This window comes from Acomys russatus, chromosome 17 (assembly GCF_903995435.1).
Source record: "Acomys russatus chromosome 17, mAcoRus1.1, whole genome shotgun sequence".
NCBI classification, from domain to species: Eukaryota; Metazoa; Chordata; class Mammalia; order Rodentia; family Muridae; genus Acomys; species Acomys russatus.
This window is the reverse complement of record NC_067153.1, coordinates 17460769-17473248: the sequence shown is the minus strand read 5'-3', so window position 1 is coordinate 17473248 and position 12480 is coordinate 17460769. Positions and strand designations below refer to the sequence as shown.

General features: G+C 46.0%; 2 protein-coding genes across 3 annotated transcripts in view; one reads left to right on the top strand and one right to left on the bottom strand.

Moving 5' to 3' along the window:
- Tg (thyroglobulin) overlaps positions 1-12480 on the top strand; it is a 175191-nt gene that overhangs the window by 133583 nt on the left and 29128 nt on the right. The gene's annotated exons all lie outside the window — the stretch shown is intronic.
- Positions 1-12480, bottom strand: part of Sla (Src like adaptor) — a 50527-nt gene that overhangs the window by 29561 nt on the left and 8486 nt on the right. Inside the window, exon 2 of the mRNA XM_051159579.1 lies at positions 2359-2638. The gene's annotated coding sequence lies outside the window, so the exon portion shown is untranslated. The remainder of the gene's footprint in view (positions 1-2358; positions 2639-12480) is intronic.

The following is a 12480-nucleotide window of genomic DNA, read 5'->3' as shown; positions in this document are numbered from 1 at the left end:
CAGAAGATTCTTTAGTAATTTATTTATTTATATTTTATTTGCAATGATGTTTTGCCTGCATGGGTGTCTGTGTGAAGGTGTCAGATTCTATGGAAGTAGAACTGCAGCCAAGTGAGCTACCGTGTGGGTGCTGGGAATTGAGACCAGGTCTTCTGGAAGAGGAGACAGTGCTTTTAAACATTGAGCCATCTCTCCAAAACCTGCTGGAGATTCTTAAACTTTTCTGTCCTAGCCCATGGCAGAGCTGTGGTAAATAGATTCCTGCCTAATGCAAAATGACACATTACCACACAGCCATCTCCGAGGGTACAAGGTAGATGAAGGTGGTCTGAAATAAGTAACTTCTGAATGTAAGAAGAGCATTTTAGCCAGGCGTGATGGCACACATCTTTAATCCTAGCAATCAGGGAGGCTGAGGCAGGTGGATCTCTGTGAGTTGTTTGAGGCCAGCTTGGTCTGCATATCGAGGCCAGGACAGCCAAGGCTACACAGAGAAACTTCATCTCAAAAAAGGGGGACACATTCTGCTATTCTCCAGATCCCCCCTCTCTCTCCCTCCCTCCCTCCCTCCCTCCTTCCCTCCCTCCCTCCCTTCCTCTCTCCTTCCTTCCCTCTCTCCTCATTCTGTTAGGAACAGGCTCAGTTTGCTGCGACAGGCACCCACTGATGATGCTTTATTTTGTCCAGTGGAGCAAAGCAAAAATTTATCTGCAGAAGAGAGAGGGAGTCCGATGTCTTTGCTTTGTAGTTTGACCTTACCATACTTAACACTGTTAAAAATTTTCTGCTAGGAATGTATATACAATTAAGCAGACTTTTCCTGACTCAGAAATGGTATTAATAATCATGGTTTGGCACTTAGCATCTCCTGCATTTTACATATGATGTGCACTTCTTATAAACATCACAGCAGTTTGGCTTCTTCTGATGAATTTTTAAAAAGGCACACATTCAGAGAGGCAAAGAAATTTTCTCAGGGTCATACAGACATGGAATGCTCAGGGCTGCTTAAAAAGTAGATGTCTAAGTGGATTTTAATCTGTCTGTCCCACAGGTTATCAGTACACTTCTAGAATGTGCTAAGCATCTTCAGTAGCATCTGTAAACTGGAAACTATCAGCTACAACAGAAGTCTCACCACAACACAGCTCAGTCAAATAGACTTGCAACTCAGCGTCTTCTAGTAACCCTCAGAACAACAATCTGCAGACTATGGGATGTATGGCCCCTAACACAAAAGCACCACTGTCAGCAAAAAACTTTGTCCTTAGTCTCTCACACTTACCAAGGCTCTGTTTTCCCTCATGTAGGCCCTTAGAGCTCCTAGTTGTTTATATCTCCCAACCAGCTGAATGACTTGAATAAGTTAAGCTTTATGAGCCTCCTGTTTTCACTAGTCAAAAGCAAAGAACACCTGTAGACTTACAGTGAGGTTCTGAAGATGGAATGAAATGACTTAGTATTATATGCTTCAGTCACTCTGACAATAAGCATCTGTTCATATCTCATGCATAGCCCACAGGCACAGCCACTCTGAGGCTTCAGCACAGCCCTGTGCACAGGCCTCAGGCAGGCCACTCTGAGGCATCCTCCCAGGTTGTTCTCTGACACTAGTTTCTCTCAATATGTAGGCACTCAGTTAACATGTACCATGCCAGATTTCTTAGGAAATTCTGAATTTCTCACATTTCTTTCAGTTATAACATTTTATGATTTCAAGATTTATATGCATTGCATGTTGGCCTTCTCTCTAGCTCTTCTCCCATCTGCCCACTTCCTACTTAGATAACTGTCAATTATCTGTGCCACTATCCCCAGGAAGATTCTAACTGCCAGCTTCCACATGGTACTAGGACCGTCATTCAAGGCCCCCTGTGCCTTTAGACAATGGCTAGCTGACAGTTCTCAACTGAGCAACTACCATGTGTCTGGACTGACCTTGAGCACTGTGCATAAACTACATCAATTCACTTAACCAATGTCTGTGTGACCCAGGCAGCACTATTTTTATTCAATAAGTGAGAATATGGAGGTCTACAGTGGTTTAAATGATTTGCCCATGGTGACTTGCTCAAGGCAACACAGTTGTCATGTCCTAGCTGTTTCTTGAGTCAGATTGTCCCTTGGCAGAAAAACAGGCTGCCCACCTGCCTGCCACAGCACCACTCCATTTATATGCAGCTTCTCAGTATCCTCCGAGCTGTCACTGTGCTTGGGAGCAGGACTTCACCAGGACCTTTCCCTTCTCAATTTCAGGAGTCTTTCTCTGGTTCCCCAAAGCCCAGCCCTACCAACTGTACCTCCAGAGGGCTCCTAAACTCTCTCCCCTCCCTGTCCCAACCACAGTTTCCTAAATACCTTCAAATGCAGAACATGGTCTCTTCTGGGGGTCGGCAGCAGAGGGCCAATAGGCACAGGTTCACCAGCTCTCCATCAGCTGCTGCTGCTCCAGGGTGAATGGGCCACACAGGCTCGGGAGGGAGTGCGGGCAAAGCCCATGTTATCAAGCAGACTGCACAATTGTAGTTGCTAAAGGGCCTCACACTTCCTCTGCTGAAACAAGGAAGGCAAAGGCGCAGGGCTGGCAGGAGGACAGGTTCCTGTTTTCATCAACAGCACAGAACGAGCAGACTTCTCTCTGCAAGGACAACGGGCAAGAGAAGGGACGTATTAATTCCTTTACAAAGCACTTGAGAATATAGCCGTTTGATTGTAAATGGCCAGGGCTCTCAGAAATGCACTCTTTTTCCCTATCTCTTTCTAATTAAAAGGCAGATTGGGCTGTGAATTTACCCGTGTGTGTCCCCAGAGCCCACTGGGCTCAAGGAGGCTGAGGATAGCTCACTGCAGAATTTCTTTGCTGGATTTCTTCATTTGTACAACTCTCTTGCATCACTACAGAAGGGACCCAGAGTGCAGTCCCTGGAGCTATGGTTCTGCTATAAGCCAGTTTTAATTGCCAGAGACCCAAGACAGTGGACAGCTACTCCTGCAATAGCAGAGCTGCCCACTGTGTCCCTGAGTACCAAACCTCCCTCTGTTGTGCTACTGCCAGAAACAATTCAAACGTTCCTAAGATAGAGCTTAACAGACAAAAGGATGGCAGACTAGAGCAAGGTGTGATCCCTGAGGGAGCCCAGATTCAAGGAGAAAGAGCTAGAAGCAGCCATGTTGCCTAGAAGAAGTCATTTTAACTGGAGGCCTCCATGTTCTTGTCTGTCAAATGGATGAGACATCCGGGCTCACACTGCACATAAATGATGTCACAAGGAGGTCAGCGTTCTAGGACATGGTGATGATGGTGACGATAGGCAGTCATATGGAAGAAGGGTCTAGTCCCTAGGGAACACATGTGTGTTGACATATATGGAGGAGAGTATCATTCTGAAACTGTCCTCTAAAACAAATGAGAGGGGGGGGTAGGTGGGTGATGGAATCAGGCAACTTCCATGAAAACTCAGATGACAGTAGATATGTAAACATTGCTCTCTTTCATTCCCTCCTCCCATGGTTTGAAATTAGAATATACATGTGTCTTTTCATAATATTTTGTTACTATGCCGTATATATCATTTCATAGTGTGAGAGTCTGAAGCAGGGAGTCCTATGGGTGTGTTCCTAGGTGGGAGAGAAGCCTATTTATGACCAGAAAACATCAGACAGCAGTGCCAAAAGGACCCTCCTACAAGTCACTCTCCACCGTTCCCATTTCCAAGGTGGAAAACCCCTCAGAGAGTTCAAAGATTTTTCCATAGTCCACAGCTAGCCCCCCACAGAACCAGAGCAGAGTTTGGGACATATGATCCGAGGACCCCACCCAGCTAGTCCAATGCAGAAACCCAAGACAGTCATTTAGAAACCTCACTAGGTATCCTCTGCAAATATGAATTACAAACCATGGGGCAGCATCTAAATTTAGTGTGTGTTCTGTACTAGACAGACTCAGCTGGCTTGTGTAGAGCATGCTGGGAAGGTGCGGGCAGATGGCGTAAGAGCTTGCTGGAAGGGGCCTCAGTGAGGAAGGGCAAGCAAGTGGAATCAGCTACAGCGGGTATTTCCCCAGCATGCACACTGAGGAGTGACAGAGCCTTAAAGGGAGGGGCACTCAGAAGGCAGGAGTGGGCTGACTACTTTTTAGCACCTATCCAGAGCCTTTCATGATTGAATTAATGCATTCCTGATGCCGCATCCCTTCAGTTAGCACGGGTGGTCAGAGCACCATCCAGTCACTGAGATTCAGCCATGATGTTAACACAGCAGAAGTCCTGCCCTCCCTGAGCTTCGCTTCTCAGAGCCATCAGACAGATACCTAGAGGGCAGCCCACAATGACAGAGCTGCTCTAAGGGACACATGGTGGGCACTGGGGCAGAGGTCCATAGGCAGCGGTGATTGGGGACAAGGTATATGTTGAGGGTCATTGAGTTATTGCTTTAGGGGTCAGGCAGCCTCAGAACAAGCCAGGGTGTGAGGTTCACACAGAAGAAACTATTGTTGTCACCATGGAAGTCTGGGTAACATCAACAGCAGAGGGAGAAAGGTAATGAATACAGTGCATCCCTGCCCTGAGCTCAGACCCTATATAGATCAAAGCCTGTGGGAGGGCAGAAGTCCTGCAGAGGAAATCTTTGTTAGTTTGCCCCAAAGACATCTTCTTCTGTTCTAGAAGGGCCCTGAACACCTTCCTATGCTCAGAAGTGCACCTCAGAAGTATACCTACCATCTTCCCTCATCCACAGAGGGGGGCTGGGTATGAGAACACTGTCATTTCTTCAGGCATGTGTTTTGAGATTCATTCACTCAGTCACCAGCCTTTGGTAGCACTTAATATGTGCCAGGCACTGTGCATGCTCAGTACCATGTGCCAGTAAATGAGTGGCGCATGTGAGTAAATGAGTTCTCTTGGAGGCTTTAGGCACAGGAAAAGATATGCTGTAGGTACCTTGGTGTTTCATGACAGGGGTGTGATATTATCAGCAAGTCTCAAGTCTTACAAGTGCAGGCTTTATTTTCCTCAAGGGGCACCCAGGAAAGTGTTCTTCCCAGTTGCCCACATCCAGAAAAAAAAAAAAAAACGGGCCACTGCTTTGGTGCTGAACATTGGGTAGGGCTGGAAACATCCATGTCTGTGCAGAGTGGACTCCACCAAGATGGCGTGGATACATCTACCCACCCTTGTCCTTGAGGATTTTAAGATGTAGCAAAGAAGACAGGGGTGCTAGCTAAAATTCACAGACTAAAAGCAGATGAAAGTACAAAGGAAACCTGGAGAAGAACCCAGAAAACTCCTGGGCTCCAGTTCTACAATGCACTGAGGTTTAGCAGGATGAAGCTAGATTTCATCCTTGTAGTGGGGTTTCATTCAAGGTCCTTATTGCATGGGGTCAGCACAAAAGCTAAACACAGGTAATGGCCTTCCAGGGGCCTCAAGCTAAGTGTGCGGTCAGCCAGGCTGAGCAGTACTGGCATATGACAGCTACCTCTCAAGTGGTCACAAGTTAAGAGTCCACAAAGGCACTCAGGCCATCTGTGTCAGATTTCCAGAGGGCTCTGCAAATTAATTAGCTATCAGTTACCCAGATAAACTACCACAGGGAGACTCCAAGCTGTCTGCCATGAGTGAGCCAAGAATCACTGAATAAAATGGGACTCTGTGGTTTCTGCCCTTGCTAAGGGCACAAGATCCCCCTGACAGGGGTCAGTTGCCTCAGTCCTCAGATGGAGCTGGCGGACTCCTAACAGGAGTAATTCAAACAGGCTCCTAACAGGAACATCTCGTTTCTCCAGCTTCAGTTCTCTTGGAGGCTTTAGGCACAGGAAGAGATACGCTGTAAGGTGCGTGATAGTATCAGCAAGTCTCAAGTCTTACAAGTGCAGGCTTTATTTTCCTTCCTTTTGCAAAAGTATTGGGAAAAACAGATGACTTAACAATTAGCATCCCCTGAGTGGAAAGAAACAGGTGCCAGTGTACTTGGTTAAGCAGTTCAAAAGTACTTAGATGCCTTTCCTGCCTGTGGGGACACCCTGCCTCCAGCAGATGTGTAATCCTCATGGCCTACTATAGATCTCAGAGCTCCCTCAACCAGAAAACTCCCTCTTGGACACTCTTGGGAGCTGCATTTGTAACATAGGAGTCAGTGTCAATATATGGAGTCCAGATAGCTAAAGACTGGGCTGTGTGACCTTGTGCAGATTTCCAAGTCTCTCACAGGGCCTAATACTAATACTTCTTAATCATGAGGACCCATAGAGAAGTATACACAAATTTCCTAATACTCCATAAAACCATCAAAGCCTCAATTTCTGTTAACCCTTGGAAACACCAAAGTGGGTCTGATGTGTCATGGGCACTGGAGGCCATGAATCCAACATGTAGCCATTGTACCTGCCCTGAAGAGGTGACCCACAACTGTCCACTGAATGAGTGAACAAAGGAGATTGTGCCTGGGGGACAAAAGCATTTGTATTTATTTCCCCTTAGGCTGTCTTTCCCAAGTAGGAGTGGATAGATGGCGCCATTTCTCAAGAGACTAGAGTCCTGCTTTGGGATTGGCTTAGAGTTAGAGAAGTGGCCTGTGGGGACTGTGTGTGTCAGCAGGCACTGTCTCTGCAGGAAGCCTCCTGGGACTACAGTTCCTCAGGAAAAAAATAGAAGCTCTGCCCCCATAGCCTTCTCTGTTCAAGAGGGTCGCAGAAGTACCCTGACTCACTAGAATCCTATTCTTCTGTCCTTGTCCAACTAAACCCACTAAGTGCCTCCAGAGCCTACGTGGGTCTCAGCCCTGTATGGGTAATTTATTAACTTCTAGATGTGCTAGCTTTCAGGCCACCATTTTTCCAAGGTCCAACTCAGACACTTAATCTGTTGAAATGCTTGTGATGGAGCTCCTATGGGCTAGCACAGAGCAGAGCTATGGGGAGATATGGCTGCCACTTGCTCTATCCTCTAGGGATAGCCTTGAGTGGAACAGGGGACAGCAGTAAAGCAGAACAGGGCAGCATGGTGGGGGCTCAGGTGCACAGGGACCCCAGAGGAAGCATCTGGCAAGGCTTTGGTGGATAAGGCTGACCAAGAGTTGATGCTTTAAGGGATTCTTAAAAATTTGACAATTTGGCACAGCTAGACATCTGACAGGCTCATGGGATGTCTTCTTCACACTTCTTTATCAATTCCTTTTGTGTGTGTGTGTGTGTGATGACTTCAGTTTCATCTTATCTGGAGTTAATAATGATGGTGGTACTGGCCACCAACAGTCATCCTGCCACTGTTACTCATCCTCTGTACCCCTCAAATCTACTAGAGCAGGCAAATGAGGAAGCCCATCTGTGTCCTCTTCTTCCCATACTGTTCCTGTTCCTACTGTGCAGGACACTTCATGGATACTTGTCAGGACCTCATGGACCATGTGGTATTAGGAAGGATGAAGGATGACAGGCATTCTGGTGTCTGCAGCACAACAGTTGCCATGGTAATTTATACCTGTCCAAGGTTTGCTAACCTGATAGCATCTATTAACACAGCAGAACCTCTTGGTGGGGGTATACTCCTAGCTCCCCTCTTTTCTCCAGTTTCTCTTTGCTGTTTGATTAGCTTCCTAACTTTTGATCATGCACCCACAGAAAAAAAACTGGAAGTACACTCTCCGGATATTCATAGTTAGTCATAAGCTGTTTCCATAGGTAACTCAGCTAATATGTACCTGTACACATGGAAACTGAAAGAGAAACTTCTTAAATGACACTGATACATACATGCTCTAAAACGTTCACCCAGGGATGTAGTGTATTGTTGTGAGTATCCCATTTGGGAGATGATAACTGACAGATACCAAGGACAAAGTAGATTGTTTCTAAGAAGGAATATTGCAAACATTTTGAAATCTTAGATCTCATCCACCCAGTGTCCTCGGGAAGGCACTGGGCTCCTCTGAGCTCTGCTTTAAAACAAGGCTTTTACAATGTCTTCCCATGAGAAAGGCATTCAGGATGGGGGAGTGCTGAGGATTGTTGGACTCCACAGAAGGCAGTTTTCAAGGGTGTCTCATAAGACCAGTCTCTGTCTCTGCAGGCCTGACTTGTGGGATGCTATCAGTTCCAAAAGGCAGGGACAAGGGTGAGTGGTCAGTGTGATGCAGCATCTGTCTTGTGTGGCCAGAGCAAGCAGATACTCCTCACAGCGGGGAAGGAGTTGGGAAGATTGAGGGAGCAAGCTTTCAAAAGAGAGAAAAGAAGCTGCTTTCCCCCAGATCCCAGAAGACCTTAAGGCCTTAATCATGTTCTGCTGACTTCAATTCCCCAGGGCATTTTTGTGCAGAGACTGCTGGAATTAGCCCCATAATAGAGTGAATCCCCCCAGCAGTGAAGACCTATACTGGGATCTGGAAACAGCTGGCTGCCTGGCTGATGATAAGGCCGCTGTGCTCAGCTTCCTGACACGGTTCCAGTAATGCCTTGTCACCATGCTGAACCCAGCTTCCTCATCTCATGAGCAGCCATGTCGAAGTAACCAACCGTCGACCTCTAGGTATTCTGAGCCGTGCAAAGCAAGGCTCAGATCCATAGGAGGACTGTTATCCTGTTTACTGACTCCTATCTGATGCTGTCCTAGGATGCCTTCACATGTCTACATAATCTACTTCCTCACGACAAGATTGTATTGTCAGAAGAAGAGCAGATTCAAAGTTGGCTTTGATGTCATTTAAGCCACTGACACCCAGTTAGGCCCAACTGGATGAGTGTAAAGTTATCAGGCAGCCTCAGCTAAGCATGCAGGGATCCATGGCTATTGTATCAGCAGTGGAGGCTGTGGGAATAGCCGTGGCTGAGATGAAGCTCCAACCCTAACTGCCTCTGTTAGCCTAGAGCAGTGGCTCTCAATCTAATGCTGTGACCCTTTAATACAGTACCATGTGCTATGGTGACTCCCAACGATAACATTTTTATTGATACTTAACAACTGTAATCTTCTACTGTTGTGAGTTATAATGTGAATGTCTGTGCTTCCTTAGTCTTAGCACAGTTTTAGTCTTGGTCTTAGGTGACCCCTGTGAAAGGAACATTCAACCCAAGGGACTGTGACCCACAGATTAAGAACCACTGGACTAGAGAATATTCAGCCATTGTAAAACGCTAGTTTGGATATCAATAGTGGATATTTATATAGAGAGTGTTTTATAAATTACAACATCTTTTTTATATCTGTGATTTCATTTGATTTTCATAAGAATTCTATGAAATTCGGTTATCTGGAATCACTGATACTACCTACCTCCTGGAGGCTTGGTACACATCAGCTCTTTCATGTTGCCTCAAAAATCTCTCCTAACAAATATATAAGGAAGGTGTTTTTCTCACCCTTACTTTAAATCCAGGCAAACTGAAGCCCAGGGACTTTAAGTAGTTTTTCTAAGGTTGTGTAGCTCATTGGTGAGTATTGGATTTGAATTTTGGCTGCTGGCCTCACAGCTGGTGCTAACCCTCTCCTGTGACATTACTACATACCGTTTTAAGCAATGAGGAAACTAACACCCAAAGAAAGAAACTAATTCCTGTGCTGTGAGCAGAATTTTGCAAAAGCCTCAACCTAAAAGTCTGTTTTCCAATTAGCCTTCCTACATCTCTTCAAAAATAATAATAATTTATACTTGCTTTCATCTGACAGATTTGAAGGGTATGATAGGAAACAGATACCAAGGATGGAGCAAACATGGAGGTGCAAAAGTATGCATGTTCTTCTGGTAGAGCTCATCAGAACCTTAGTAAGAGACCCCAGGAGGGGCCGGGCTAGCATTAGAAGTACAAATCTGCCTGAGTGGGGATCTCAGAGGCTGTCAGTGCCTCGTCCTGGTAGAGGCTGGGCTCAGACCATGAGATGAGGAAGTGAGCTCTGCTAGGGAAGTGCCGAGCCCATGTGAACACACAGACTATGGGGACAGAGGTCCCAAGCAGGCACGGAAGCTAGAGCCACAGGCTGGAATTCCTTGGGCCAACAGACAGTTGGCGTCCAGGAATGAAGAAACCTTCTTCCTCAATCATCGTTCTGTCTCCTGTGGAATGTAGAGAGCCCTGTTAGAGCAGTATATTGTTTCCACCCACACTAGGTGACTTTTACATCTCTATCCAGAGTCACCTCCAGTCTCTTGGACAGGTCTTTGCCATTGTGGACTGTCCCAAGAAGCTCGCAGCTGGTTCTTCTATATCCCAAAGCCCTACTGTCCCATCAGACCCTGCTGCACATACACACTTTCTAGGGCAGGCAAGGTCTCGAGGAATAGTCTTCCCATCAAAAGATGGGTAACCAGATCCCAGATACCAACTACAAAACTAAGAAAATATGTGTCATCCATGGATGACATGAAGCTAGGACTTCCTAGAAAACTATTACAAACTGAACAATGACAGAAAGTGTTAAGCCAAAGTTTAGTCGCTCTCCTACCACCCGCAAACCCAGCTGTCCCCTTCTTTCCATAGTCCCAGGGACTGCTGGAAGGCTGGATCCAAGAAGCATGACAGGGAGAAGCAGGAAGGACCCTTTGCAACTCCTGGTTCTGAAGTCAGCTGTGAAGGGCAGTGTAGGCCCATGTGTGGGGAGGAAGTGCTCTTTGGCAGCAGCAGGGACAGGCTATGGAGACGTACCTGAAGTCCCCTTTTCAATGCAGTGCAGACTCTGCCGCAACTATCGTTAGGTAGCATTTTTTTTCAAGTGTGACTCATTAGTCTGAGGAGACATTCATTTTTAACTACCATGCACTTAAGTGGCTTCTGACAGTCAGAGGGGAGGGAACCAGTTAAACATTACACGAGTGACAGATGGCAAAAAATGTTTTGTTAAGTCTCTGAGACCTGGAGGAAACAAGATAGGTGGAAATCCCATCCCAGAAGGACAAAGGGCTGATTAGTCATGTCTACTTCCAACCAAAAGGAATGTCTAGGAAGGGGCACTGGGGTCTTTGAGGTTTTCTCTTGGAGCCTGGCCCCTCACCCAGACCCTGCTCCTCTGTGTTTGTGGTTCTATTCAGCACTTGTTTCCCTGTGAAGTACCCCCTTCAGTGGCCTTAGCCATACTGTGTACTTGTTGATTTGCTCATGTGACAGTGCTAATGATGGCTGTCCCGTGGCAAGAATCAGTCGAACTATACTGTGGAATCAGCTTTTAAATATGGCCTAAATTCCTTTCTAGTTGCAACTGCCATGATAATTCATGAAGACAATTACATTGTTGAAATTTTAAGGATCTGGTGAAATTCCACAACTGGCTCACTATTAATGGATTGAGGGCTCTGGCAATTGCTGAAATATCCATGCAGTCCTGGGATGGTGGCAGGTAATAGGGAGAATTGAAACAGACTGCAGATTTCACCTGGATTCTGCAATCTACTGAGACAGTGCATCATCATGGAAAAGCACACTAGAGTCAGAATACGGGCCTCAGCCTCTTCTGCTGGGTACCAGTAAGCGATTAAACCTCTTTGATGCCCTTTCTGAGTTTATGGGAATTCTAGGGATGAAGTGAGGCACGATTAGAAGGGCATCAAAATAAGCAGTGTGTGTTCCTCTTCTAAGGAGAGGCTAGGTATTTAGAAGAGGCTCCATGGCTGAGCAGAATTCAGTGAGGTTGTAAACCTCTGCCAAGAGACTTCAGAGGAGTGTTGTGTCCCTGTGTCCTTCACTGTCTGTGGACATATCATCTCTTTTACAGAGCCCTGTGTGAGACTGGCCTCCATCAGGCACTCCTGGCCAATACAGGGGAAGAAAGATCCCATACTATTCCCCTGTTCTCTGGCCTCTTCCTTATTGGCTACCAGCAGTTGGCCACTCATGAGTGGAGAATGCAAATCATACTGTGCTGTGCTGTGCTAAACTGGGGCTATTCTCAGTGGAAAGTGGTGGAGCAGGACAGAAGCCAAAAGCTTTATGGTTGGGGTGTTAGACCAGCCTCACGATCTCATACACCTCATCTCTTGCTTCTGGACTGTGGCCTCTCCATCTGTAAAGCGGGTGAGGGTTGCTAATATGCAGAGGGTTGTTGCAGAGATCACAGGATAAAAATGTACATAAATTAATGCCCCAGCTCTTAGGATGTCACTCATGAAGGTTGAACACCTTTCACTTTCCCTGAAAATGCATACAGATACATACATGTATACACACATGTACACATACACTTAGTTGCCTTCAAATTCCACCTACAAAAAGTGCCCCTTGGTTGTGGCTTGTACAAGTTATTATTTATTTATTTATTTATTTATTTATTTATTTATTTATTTTACAAGTTAGCATTTAATTCCTGCTAAAAGGGTCACATCTTGGCTTTTTCCACCCATGCTCCATAGCCTCCACTAAGTAACACCCCCAAACCACTGATTCCAATGAAGAAAAGAGAAGTGAGCTGGGACCCTGTAAGCTGTGGTTTCAAGATAAAGGCTATATTAAATGTTGCCATCACTCATGTTAAGATTTGCCAAAAGTGAAGTGCTGTGGAC